Below are 11,121 nucleotides of genomic sequence, written 5' to 3'. Positions count from 1 at the left end.
ATCATCAAAATAAATTAATATGCACCTTATGAACGATATTTAGTGTAGCTTGGAATTGAAAATAGCGTGTCCTCTGGTGGACTTCTGCAGCTACTGTGGCCGCATATGAGAACCACTGGTATAGATATATTCTACAACCTAAAAAATATCGATTTAAATACACAATCTCACAATAATGGAAAAATTGTATGTCTTTACTACTACCAATTTGAACAAGAAAAAATCAGACATCTGACAAAATTGCAATAACATTTTCATGGCAGAAGGGGCTATTTGCATTATATTGTCAAATATCTCGCTTAAACCGAATATGATTATTTTTTTCACTCAATTATTTTGTTTACTAGAGTAAATTGAAATTTTATTTTTGCTCTCCTGAACATTCTCGAAAATGACAGATGGTCTCTTCTGCCATATGACTACCGAAATACATTACTTTATATACCAGGAAATATAGTGTTGAGGTCACTCAGTGTATGGTGTTCGATGTGTAGGTAGAGGATGATGATAATGACGAAGTCTACGATGTAGCGGGGTGAGATTTATTAGCAGTGTATCGGTACAATAGTGTATTATACATGATAGTTACTAGCTAAGTACTCTGATTCGAGTGACATTGAGATAAATATTGTTCTTCGTTATTTATACAATAAAAATTAACACATTAACATTAAAATTCTGTTACATAATCATATTGAACTAAATATAGTCAGCGTTTTAAATTGAGTAGCGAAAAGAAATATTATTTGTTATTACAGTTGTAAGAAAATACTATCGGAAATGTTTATTCAGCTCATACACCGTAATGATGTAATAATACACCGTCTCTTATTTCGCCTAATCGAATTGCTGGTCTAGCTGAGTTGTTTACTGGAAACGGATTGGGAATATTTGACTGCAAAGTAATTTGATATTTTTATAAGCAATAGACATCGGATCGCTTATTATTCTGCAGTTACAATAGTAAAACACATATTAGCTTTTGGGAAAATGGTTGTGAAATACAATAAAAATATATTGTTTTAAAGAAAAGTATATTTATTCAACACTTAATTCATTTTCATGTGCTACTTTACATCACTACCGCCAGAGAATTCATAATAATTTATTAATAATTTTAAACAGCGGCTTAGTATAATATGCATAATGGATAAAAAATACGTATTTTGGTACAACTAAATCATTTAAATTGATTTATTTACAATATTAACTAAAAAATCGACAAAATAATCATGTTTTACCACTACGTAAATATGCAATTTTATCTAATTTTGTAACACTATATAAAATACCTATATAGTTAGTAATATTTAAAACATTAAAAAAAATATTTATAAGAATAATTTTGTATAATTTCAACCTACTGAATGTTATACAAGAGAACTTGTTACTATTAATTAAAATTTAAAAAGTTTTTCATCAGAATCAGCCATAATTTTGTGACACCAGACTGAATAAAAATAAAATTTTGTGTATCAAATTTTAATGATAATATTTATTTTACCATATCCAATTTAAATAAGATCATATGGGCCTCCACAGAGTGCAGGTGTTGTATTAAGACGATACTTCAGTGAAACGACAAATAATTTTCAACTATAGGCGCGACGAAATTTTGGACTCACTAGCAATCGGAGAGCGAATATCGAGGTGTGAATACGTCAATTTGTTTCGTGATGGCTACGGCGGTATTAATTCTTAAATCATGTAAATATGACTAACTTGAAAAAGAAAACATATCAATGAATATATTATTATTGTTACTAAACAGAACATTAAATGGACGAATGTTGGATTTATATGATAAATTATATTTCGTGCGGCATGCGTCATTAGCCCCCGCGACCCGCAATTTGTGCATCGCCTAGCCACGATTTTTTTAGACCATGCCTCAACTGAGGTATAGCCTTAACAATTTTTTTTTTAAATTCCAACTACTAAAGTATCGAGTAAACATAACAGGGTATGTCTTCGCTGGGCAGTTATCATTAGGCATGTCAGTGAATTTCTACCAAATTTGTGAAAAATAAGCTTTTTTACATTTTGGTGTGATTAATTGATTGTATCACTGGTATGAGCTGTTTCGAAACCCCTTTCGCCAACGAATGAATATGCGAAAAAAATGACCGCTGTTCCCTGCTTGATCATATCAAATTTCAATTTCGATATTCCAAGTATTGGTGGATGAACTGATGAATAAAAGCTTCTAACTAACTCACGATAGCCGCGTGGCTTAAGCGCCGGTCTATAGTGACTAGGGCCCCAGGTTCGAATCCTGGGTCTGGCAAGTATACATATTGTTTTTCAATTTGTGTATGAGTCAGAGTATGGACCTAATAGGTTGAGCATGTGGCTGACATTTATTTATCATAAAAACAAAATTTGTTAATACAAACATCCACTCTGTGGAGGCCCATATGATCCTATTGGGATCGGAAATGGTTGAAAGAAAGAAAAAGAAAGATTTTTTTAAGAGAAATGGATTTTAACATAAATTAAAAAAACAAAAAGTGTACTTGCCACACTCATGATTTTAACCTTGGACTTACGATGTTATAGGTTGACGCTTCAGCCACACGGCCATTAATAAATAAATATTTTAAGGTAGGTACACTCTTTGATGTTTTTTTGTACTTCTTTTTTCTTTCGAACATTTCACATTCGAACACATTTTTAGGAAGCAATTACGTGCGAAATTCGAAGGGCACCTGTATATATATAAATGTTTAATAGTTATTTACCAGTATTAAACTTTTGTATGAGTTTAAACTAGAATATTGTATTAGTGAGATATTAATTTTTTTTAAGATTTTAATTGTTTTTTTGCTGAGTGAGTAATTTTGTGTAATTTCATGCCACAAGCCGTTATACTTGTAAAACTACATTTATCACATTTCAATTGCTTTTTACCGGTATGAGTTTTTTTGTGCAATTTCAAGTTACTATGCTGTATACATGAATAGTCACATTCGTCACATTTAAATGGCTTTTCACCAGAATGTGTCATTTTATGTGATTTCATGTTACTATGCTGTATACACGAGTAATCACACTCGTCACATTTAAATCGCTTTTCGCCGGAATGAATCATTTTGTGTGATTTAAAGCTAGAAGATTGTATACATGAGAAACTACATTTATCACATTTATATGGCTTTTCACCGGAGTGGGTCATTTTGTGTGATTTCATGTGAGTAGATGTTGTACACGAGTAATTACATATCTCACATTTAAATGGCTTTTCACCAGTATGCGTCATTTTGTGCAATTTCATGTTTGTAGATGTTCTACATGCGTAATTACAATCCCCACATTTAAATGGTTTTTCACCGGAATGCGTCATTTTGTGTATTTTTATGTCACCAGATCGTATGCATGAGTAATCACATAGATCACATTTAAATGGCTTTTCACCAGAATGAGTCATTTTATGTGTTTTCAACTGACAAGTTTTGATACATGAAAAACTACATAGATTACATTTCAATGGCCTTTCACCAGAATGACTCATTTTGTGCTGTTTCATTTTAGTAGATGTTATACACGAGTAGCTGCATTCATCACATTTAAATGGTTTTTCGCCAGTATGTGTCATTTTATGTGCCTTCATGTAAGTAGATGTAATACATGAGAAACTGCATGTATCACATTTAAACGGCTTTTCTCCCGAATGTGTCATTTTGTGTGATCTCATGTTACCCAATTGTATACACGAATAATTACATTCGTCACATTTGAATGGCTTTTCACCAGAATGAGTCATTTTGTGGAATTTCATAGTAGTCGATTTTCCACATGAGAAAGTACATTCATCACATTGGTACTTTTTTAAACCCATATTATCTGTGATTACTAGTTGCTGCAACGTTTTCTGAGGTCTCGGTACGTCTGAACTGCGAATGTTTATACATCTTTCACTGTCTTCTTTGAAATCTCTTTTAATATCTTGCTCATCAATATTTATTTCATCAAAAGTTTCCTCTACTTGTGACATATACCACGCAGATTGAAGATTCGATGCGTTTCCTATTTCAGATCCAGTAGTATTAACCTAAAAGAACAAACACATAAAATGATTTTAATTTTACGTAAAATATTATAAATCGATGTTCTAAACTGTCAATACCCTTAAGGTATCTGACCTATATGGCAATAACAACTTTTTGATGCACTAAAAACAACAAAAATACTGCCATATTAACACTATCGACTGAAGGTACTTGATGGAATTTGAATTTAAATTCTAATGGATTCAAGCTCTGTACTATTCCATTTAATTCGTTTTTTGCTACCCGGGTTTCTAGGCGCCGTGTACACTCACCAAAGGTAAAGTCAGTGGTAAAGTGGTAAAGGTAAGGTCAGTGTGTGTTTACCTTTCGTGACTGTTCACGGCGCCTGAAGATGCCGAATGGCGAAACCCGGGTCGCAAAAAAACGACTTAAATGGAATAGTACAGAGCTTGTATCTTTTAGAAAAATACTGCCCATCGACTGCGAAATTCACATTGAAATCTGAAGCCTAATGAAAAAATAAAAGGATATTCTAGTATCAAAACGGTTAAAAAAACAAAAGGTGGCGTCTTTGTACGAATGATTACTTCTGCGAACAATTTTAGTCAGCGTCTTAAGAGCGCGACAACGTGAAAAGGGACGCAGAGAGGCTGAGTGTGACTGAAAGCTCAGGATAGTGGTCCACCATAAGAATAAAGAGAAAAAAACACATACTTGTATTCGATAAGGCGAATTGATATAAAAAGATCTTATTACAATTTGAATAAAATTATTTATAATAATAGAAGAAAATACAATATTAATTGATGTCAATCAGTGCCATCTTTAGATGACTAAAGCCTGAGTATATCTTTTTGCACAAGCAACGAGTGGTCCTCTGTTCAGCTGTCAAAATCAGATCCAAGATTGCTTCGACATATTGATTCGCCCTTTCTCGTTTCAAATCAAATATATTAATTATCAGTGTTATTTGTAAATAATATACATTCTTGTTATTCATCAGCTGTCAATTTCAGACTAGTCCTTCACACAAAAACCGGTGGCAATATCGATTTCCAACAAAATATGTTGCATTGATCTATGCATTACATTCGTAGGTGTGTTAATGTTGGTGTATTATTTATCATGTATCCTAATCAAACCATTCCCTGTGTAAACACGACAGACGCGTCAGTATTTGCACTCTATAGAACAATGACAGGTCATCCATAGACAACAACGGGAAGGGCTGAAAAAGTAGGACCAGTCTTTGTGAATATATCGGCTTTCTACTTGAGTCGGCAATGTGTCAATACAATATTTTGTAGGTATATACCTGATTTACTGGCATACATTGTGAATAGGAACAACTGGGTTGCGGATCTTGATAATCGATGTGCTGGATTGAGTTGTCAGCAAATTCATCCTTGATATCAACTGGTTGAAAATCAATCTCAGTTTTTATATGATCTGGGCTCATTTCAGGGCTCTGAAAAAACAATTATTAAATTATTATTAAAATAAAGATTATTTTTAACTATGGTGTTTTTTATTACAAAAAGTTAGGTGGCACATCTGAACGAATGCTGAGGTCTGAGAACAATTTAAGACCACTATAGTCCAGTGGCGAAGGGTGACTTTTGGAAAGAGGTAGGCTGTGGAGATCTGATAAAAAGAACACACTTGTCCTATACTTACGAGAAATAAGATGACTACTAATGAATAGGTACACACTAATGACAACGACACACTAATTTAATTCAACTTCAAAAACCCACTGACGACATAAAATTAAGCGATCAGTTAAAATTACGTATTTTTCAAAACATGTATACACATCAAAAATCATTAGATAAAATTTCTTTTTTATCATCATAGAAATTATTTTCTTTGAGTTTTAGGCTCTGCAATCGGAGCTTACCTTATTTCATACAATTAGATAGACTGGACGGGGCTACGTGACGTAAAGTCCATATGAAAAAAATTGAGAATTATTTTAAAAATAATACGACCTTTATTTACGTCAAGACAGATGGCGCACTGTGGTATATTTTTTAAAACCTTTGCAGATTGTTTTGTAATTATCTGTGTAATACATTCCTACACATGCGGCATCTCGCGTTGGGAAATATAAATTATTTTATCGAATATTAATCAAGTGATTATATAAATAAGTCAATATGCAACTAAAGAATATTTGTCTTAAGAAGGTAGGCTTCAAATAATCGCCTAGTATGGAGTCTTCGCCACTGCTATAGTCATTATATTCAGAGCACAAAGACTTAGATGGCCCAATTACGTCGTTAGGTGTGATCGATCTAAAATTCTCCGTAAGTTTCTGAAGGAAACCTTGTAGGTACTCAGGTCCTGAGCAAACCTGGAAGAGATGGGTGAATAATGACATTCGAGTTAATGGCCCCACCACACCACACCCGCCACGAACCACACCTGGTCTTAATCGGGCAATCACGGGACACTACATTTGGAAGTGATGCATCATTTTTTTTATGACTGGAAATTTCTCAGGAGCAGTTACCCAATTTCGAGGTCACCATGCACTCAAAATTGTTTTGACTGAATTTACATAACTTTAAGTTAAAACGACCCATGGGGAGAGCAACAGGTAAAAGCAAAATTAAAACTTGTGGTAGGTAAAGAAAGTCGTTTCATTAATAATGTACGACAGTTTTTTATTAACTTTATGGATAACGACAGAACGACCTTGTGTTTGGTAGACTGGAAAGAGAGAGAAAGAGAACTCGGTATATAGATCCTGGAGGAGATATGCAGTCGTCCACGGACCTGAACTGTCTGTAGGACCAGCTTCTAACAGAACGCGTTTTGCTTGTGCTCTATTTTCAGAGGGGTTCTATTCTGTTTCAACTGCATCAATGCCCATTATTTTTTCCGACCATGTCCGATCTTAATAAGATTATATGGGTCTCCACATAGTGGAGGTTTGTATAACAGATTTTATTTTTTCGAGAAATGGATGTCAGCCACTTGCTCAACCTATTAGGTCCATACATTGAGTCACACAAGGGGGGGCTGACATGGCTTTAGCCTGGGGGCCCGGGCTCATGAAGGTCCCGGCGTGACGAGTTGACCAGATAAGTGAGATAAACACGGATAACAAATTTGCTGTAATAGTAAAAAAGAGTCGCCTGCGGCGCTATTTGCCATCAATGATATTAATAATTAAAGATGTTGGTTGTACAATGCAATTTTTAACTGTGTGCTGATACTCAACAAAAAAATACACCTAATTTTACCGCATACACCATTTGGAAAACGCTACTGCAGTGCGTCACACTGCCTTTACCTTTAGCGATAGGTAGGGGGGCCTGCCAAGCACCCTAGCCTGTGGGCCCGCTTCAGTATGTGGGGTCCATGAGGTCGATACTCTGACTCATGTGTACTTGTCAGATCCTTAAATTTATCAAGCCTTGCCTAACCAAACTATAATAGATAAAAATATTATTCTATCTATAAAATATCCAAAGTAATGTACGTACCTATAATTTAAGGGCATAATTTTAGATGTTTTATAGATAGACGAGTATTTTTTGACTATTATTTATTATGGCTTAGTTACGCAGGGCTTAATTGAATTTTAAAAACTAACCAACACCGTCTGTAAAATATTGTAGTCTTGTTCCAAAAGATACATATTACTGACAAAGAATAGTCTGCACTATTTGTAGCTGATTTTAACAGCCTACCTCCACCCTTCGCCACTGTCATATGGCGATAGTAATTAAATATATTATAAGTAAAATATTTTGCTCAAAAAGTAAGACATAAGAAGGGGTAGAAAACACAAAACCACAGAACTAGAGATATACAATAAAAGGGCACAGTGAAACCGTCAAGGCATCAATCCACACAATAGCTTTCAGTTTCGTCTGTTATATGGCTGAAACAACATCCAGGGAAGGCATAAATTTTACATGACTCTATGTTATATAATATGCTCCGTGGTTTGAATCTCACCACACCCGCCAGAGTGGTTTAACTCTTTCAAGCCATATTACAAGCACACCTACGAGAGTATTCTAACATATCGCATAACACCCAAAACGAGCTACATGTAATAAATATATAACATTTATTATCACTTTATGTATCCAGGCAGTTAACTATAACAATACGATAATCGTCTGAACTGTCAAAAATGACTATCTTTTAACAGGTCTTATCTTGTTTGTGTTAACTTTTAGAACGAGATAGGGTTAGTCAATTTTACATATTGAGAATTGATTTGCAAGATACGAGTGTTCGCCGCGAGCTGTCAAATGTCGTGCGGCTAGTAGTAACATAATACTTGTTTTACTACATGCTGCAATCACAATGACATGACTGATGAAATTGTAGGTTATGTTAATATGTTTAACATATCAATCCAAAATTTTTGTGTTCGGCTCAATGACATTAATATGGACGAAGCATCTAGAAAATAAAATGACACTCACTTTGTGTCGGGTCTGCCAGATGGCGAAATTCATATTTTAATATCGGTATCCTACGCTCAAATGAACATTCTGCTTGCAAGCGGTCTGGCGACACCGCTGGGTCTGCCCATACAAAATTTCTGACTGTCAGGTTTCGACTCCACCGTTATTATTGTGTTACAAAATGCCAATGTGCCTAGTTAAAAATTGTAAAAAAATCTACTAAACACTCCAAGAAAGATGGGATATCACTTTTCATGTGTTAGTATTATTTATAATTTATAAAATGCCATTTTAAGATATTGATGAATGTTTATTCAATGCAATTGAATGACAGGAACCATTGGACAGTCAGTCGCCTGTGATTCGCTGGGCTCACTTGCGTCTAATCTCCGAGAAGTCGTAAGTAACCGAGAATCTGTTTCTAATGCAATGAGTCATGACACTAATACGCTATTACAATAAAGGTTATATTACTATAAATTCTCGAAGCTTGTATCGCATAATGGAAACGGATACGTCATATGGTCACGTGACATCTACCTATACATCTGTGAATGACTTTCATGCACAATTTCTCGTGCGCGCCGGGTATGAAGTGAGTTGTCCATTTAATATGTCATTGGTTCGGCTGGATACGCCAGAAGGAACTTACCCGAATTTAACCGACATAATCTACTAGCCGTAATACGAATTTACAATTATTTTACCAATTACCGTAGAACAGTTCGCCGTGAGCTTTCTTATCGGAAAGAGATAGTTTTTTGTTAGTGTTTTAGGTACAAGTCGGTTTACAGGACGACAGGCGGGAACTAATTATCAAAGCCGATTTTGTTAAAATTCATGAATACAAGAATGAAAACCTAACGCTAACCTAACAAATAATCCAGTATATTGGCACTGGCTTCCTGTAAACCGGCAAGAATCATGTTTTATTTAAACATGAATTTTATCTCAGTACTATACGACCCGAAGAGGTTGGACGATCTTTAATATACGATTATATAATACCGATAAGTACAACATTTCACGATGAAGTGTGATACGGCGAACTGCATACGTACAAATTTCTGGATACGATGTGGATAATCACCGATACCCGTCGATTCCGCCTTGTGTATGGAATGCCTTCCGTGTTAATTTGGACCAATGAAAATAACGAAAACGTGCTAAAGTGCTAACTGTTAAGAATAGCTGGCGGGTCTCTTCTATACACAAGGCTGCTTTCGGTCTGCTACGGCAGATAAATAGGATAGAAAAGTATCGAATTATTAACACTTATTGTAACGATTACAATAATTTAGTTATAATTGTTGTAGTAAGTACTATGTTTTAACAGCACTTGGGAGGTGCCCTGGTTGTAGAGTCTCCTTTGACGAGGAATGAGCTTAAGTTAATACTGAGGCTAAGAACAGGGCACACAATGGGCAAAAGATTTGATGTCCTCATTGGAAGAAGCGAATCGCAACTCTGCGATGAATGTCATGTTTTAGAGGACATTGTACATATTATAGCATAAGAATGCCCCAAATATGAAATTCACACAGTACAGCTGCGAATTGCAGATATCTATGAGAATGTCGACGAATCGAAGGATGTCCTGGCTGTGGGTGACGGAAGAGCTAGGCAAAATTTTAAAGTTATTGAACAGAATAGGAGTGAGGACCTGATCGACGGATTCCCTTCTAGAAGAGAAGAGGCGATATGACAGCAAGTCGAAGTCAAAGCCTCGGTAAAATCATAACAAAAAAAAACAGCATTTCTCTTGACTGTGATAAATTTTAGAAGGAGATAGTTTTGACAGTTCAGACGGCTAACTTATTGTAATTGTTACAATAAGTGTTAATTATTCGATACTTCCTTACCCTATTCACCTGCCGTGGCGGACCTAAAGCAGGTTTGTGTATAGAATAGACCCGCTGGAATTCCTACAGGGTTCGGTTCAAACATATGCCATAGTTGCATGGAAGCCTTTATAAATTGGTGTCACTATCTGTCGACATTGGCGTTTCACTACGAACACGTATTTTTTTAAGCAAGTAAGTGTATAATACTAATCGTATTTAATCATTAACGTCAGCAAAAGTCAATGAGAACTGTCAATAGATAAGTATTGTAAAGCTAACCTCAATAGTGCAGCCGGCATCATCGTCATTCTCTTGTTTTATATAAATGTTTGTGTCAGGGTTGCTTGGGTGCAATATTGGCACATCAAACCAATGCTGTTCTTCTTCATCAGTTTCGAAGTCATTTGGTTCACGTTTGACATCCATTTTTCATAAATAATGCAAAAATGTATGACAGAGCACCGCGGCACAATAAATGCATTGACTGGCAGCCGTGACAATAGACAAATAGACTCGTGGACCGTGGTCAGTGTTGGCATGTCAAAATTTTAAATTTCAGTAGAAATATCAGTAGATTTTGGAAAATGTCGTTTATTAGATAATACCTAATAATATGATTTAGGACTTATAAGAATTACAATAACTAATAATATTGATTTATTATAAACAATGATGATACTGATGGGTAAAATGGTGCTCTTGGGTAGGGTTACAATGTTTTCTTTGTCAATTTAGAAGTGTCACATCATGATATTTACCTAGGTAGGTACCTACCTAATGTGTTTTGTAATGTCTCTTTTAATTTTCCCAACAATACAAAACTTAAATTCCTTG

At 35.0% G+C, this 11,121-nt stretch overlaps 1 long non-coding RNA gene across 1 annotated transcript; it reads right to left on the bottom strand.

Moving 5' to 3' along the window:
- Positions 1-2,825: 2,825 nt before the first annotated feature.
- On the bottom strand, positions 2,826-10,788 carry LOC147076087 (uncharacterized). The gene is made up of 3 exons (XR_015069538.1): positions 10,567-10,788; positions 5,326-5,478; positions 2,826-4,051 (listed from the first exon to the last, which is right to left on the bottom strand). It is a non-coding gene; the product is annotated as an uncharacterized LOC147076087 (long non-coding RNA).
- Positions 10,789-11,121: the final 333 nt, after the last annotated feature.

This window comes from Rhyacophila brunnea, unplaced genomic scaffold (genome assembly GCF_057557595.1).
Source record: "Rhyacophila brunnea isolate RB1 unplaced genomic scaffold, BYU_Rbru_1.0 scaffold_13, whole genome shotgun sequence".
NCBI classification, from domain to species: Eukaryota; Metazoa; Arthropoda; class Insecta; order Trichoptera; family Rhyacophilidae; genus Rhyacophila; species Rhyacophila brunnea.
This window is presented reverse-complemented; position numbering and strand designations above follow the sequence as displayed.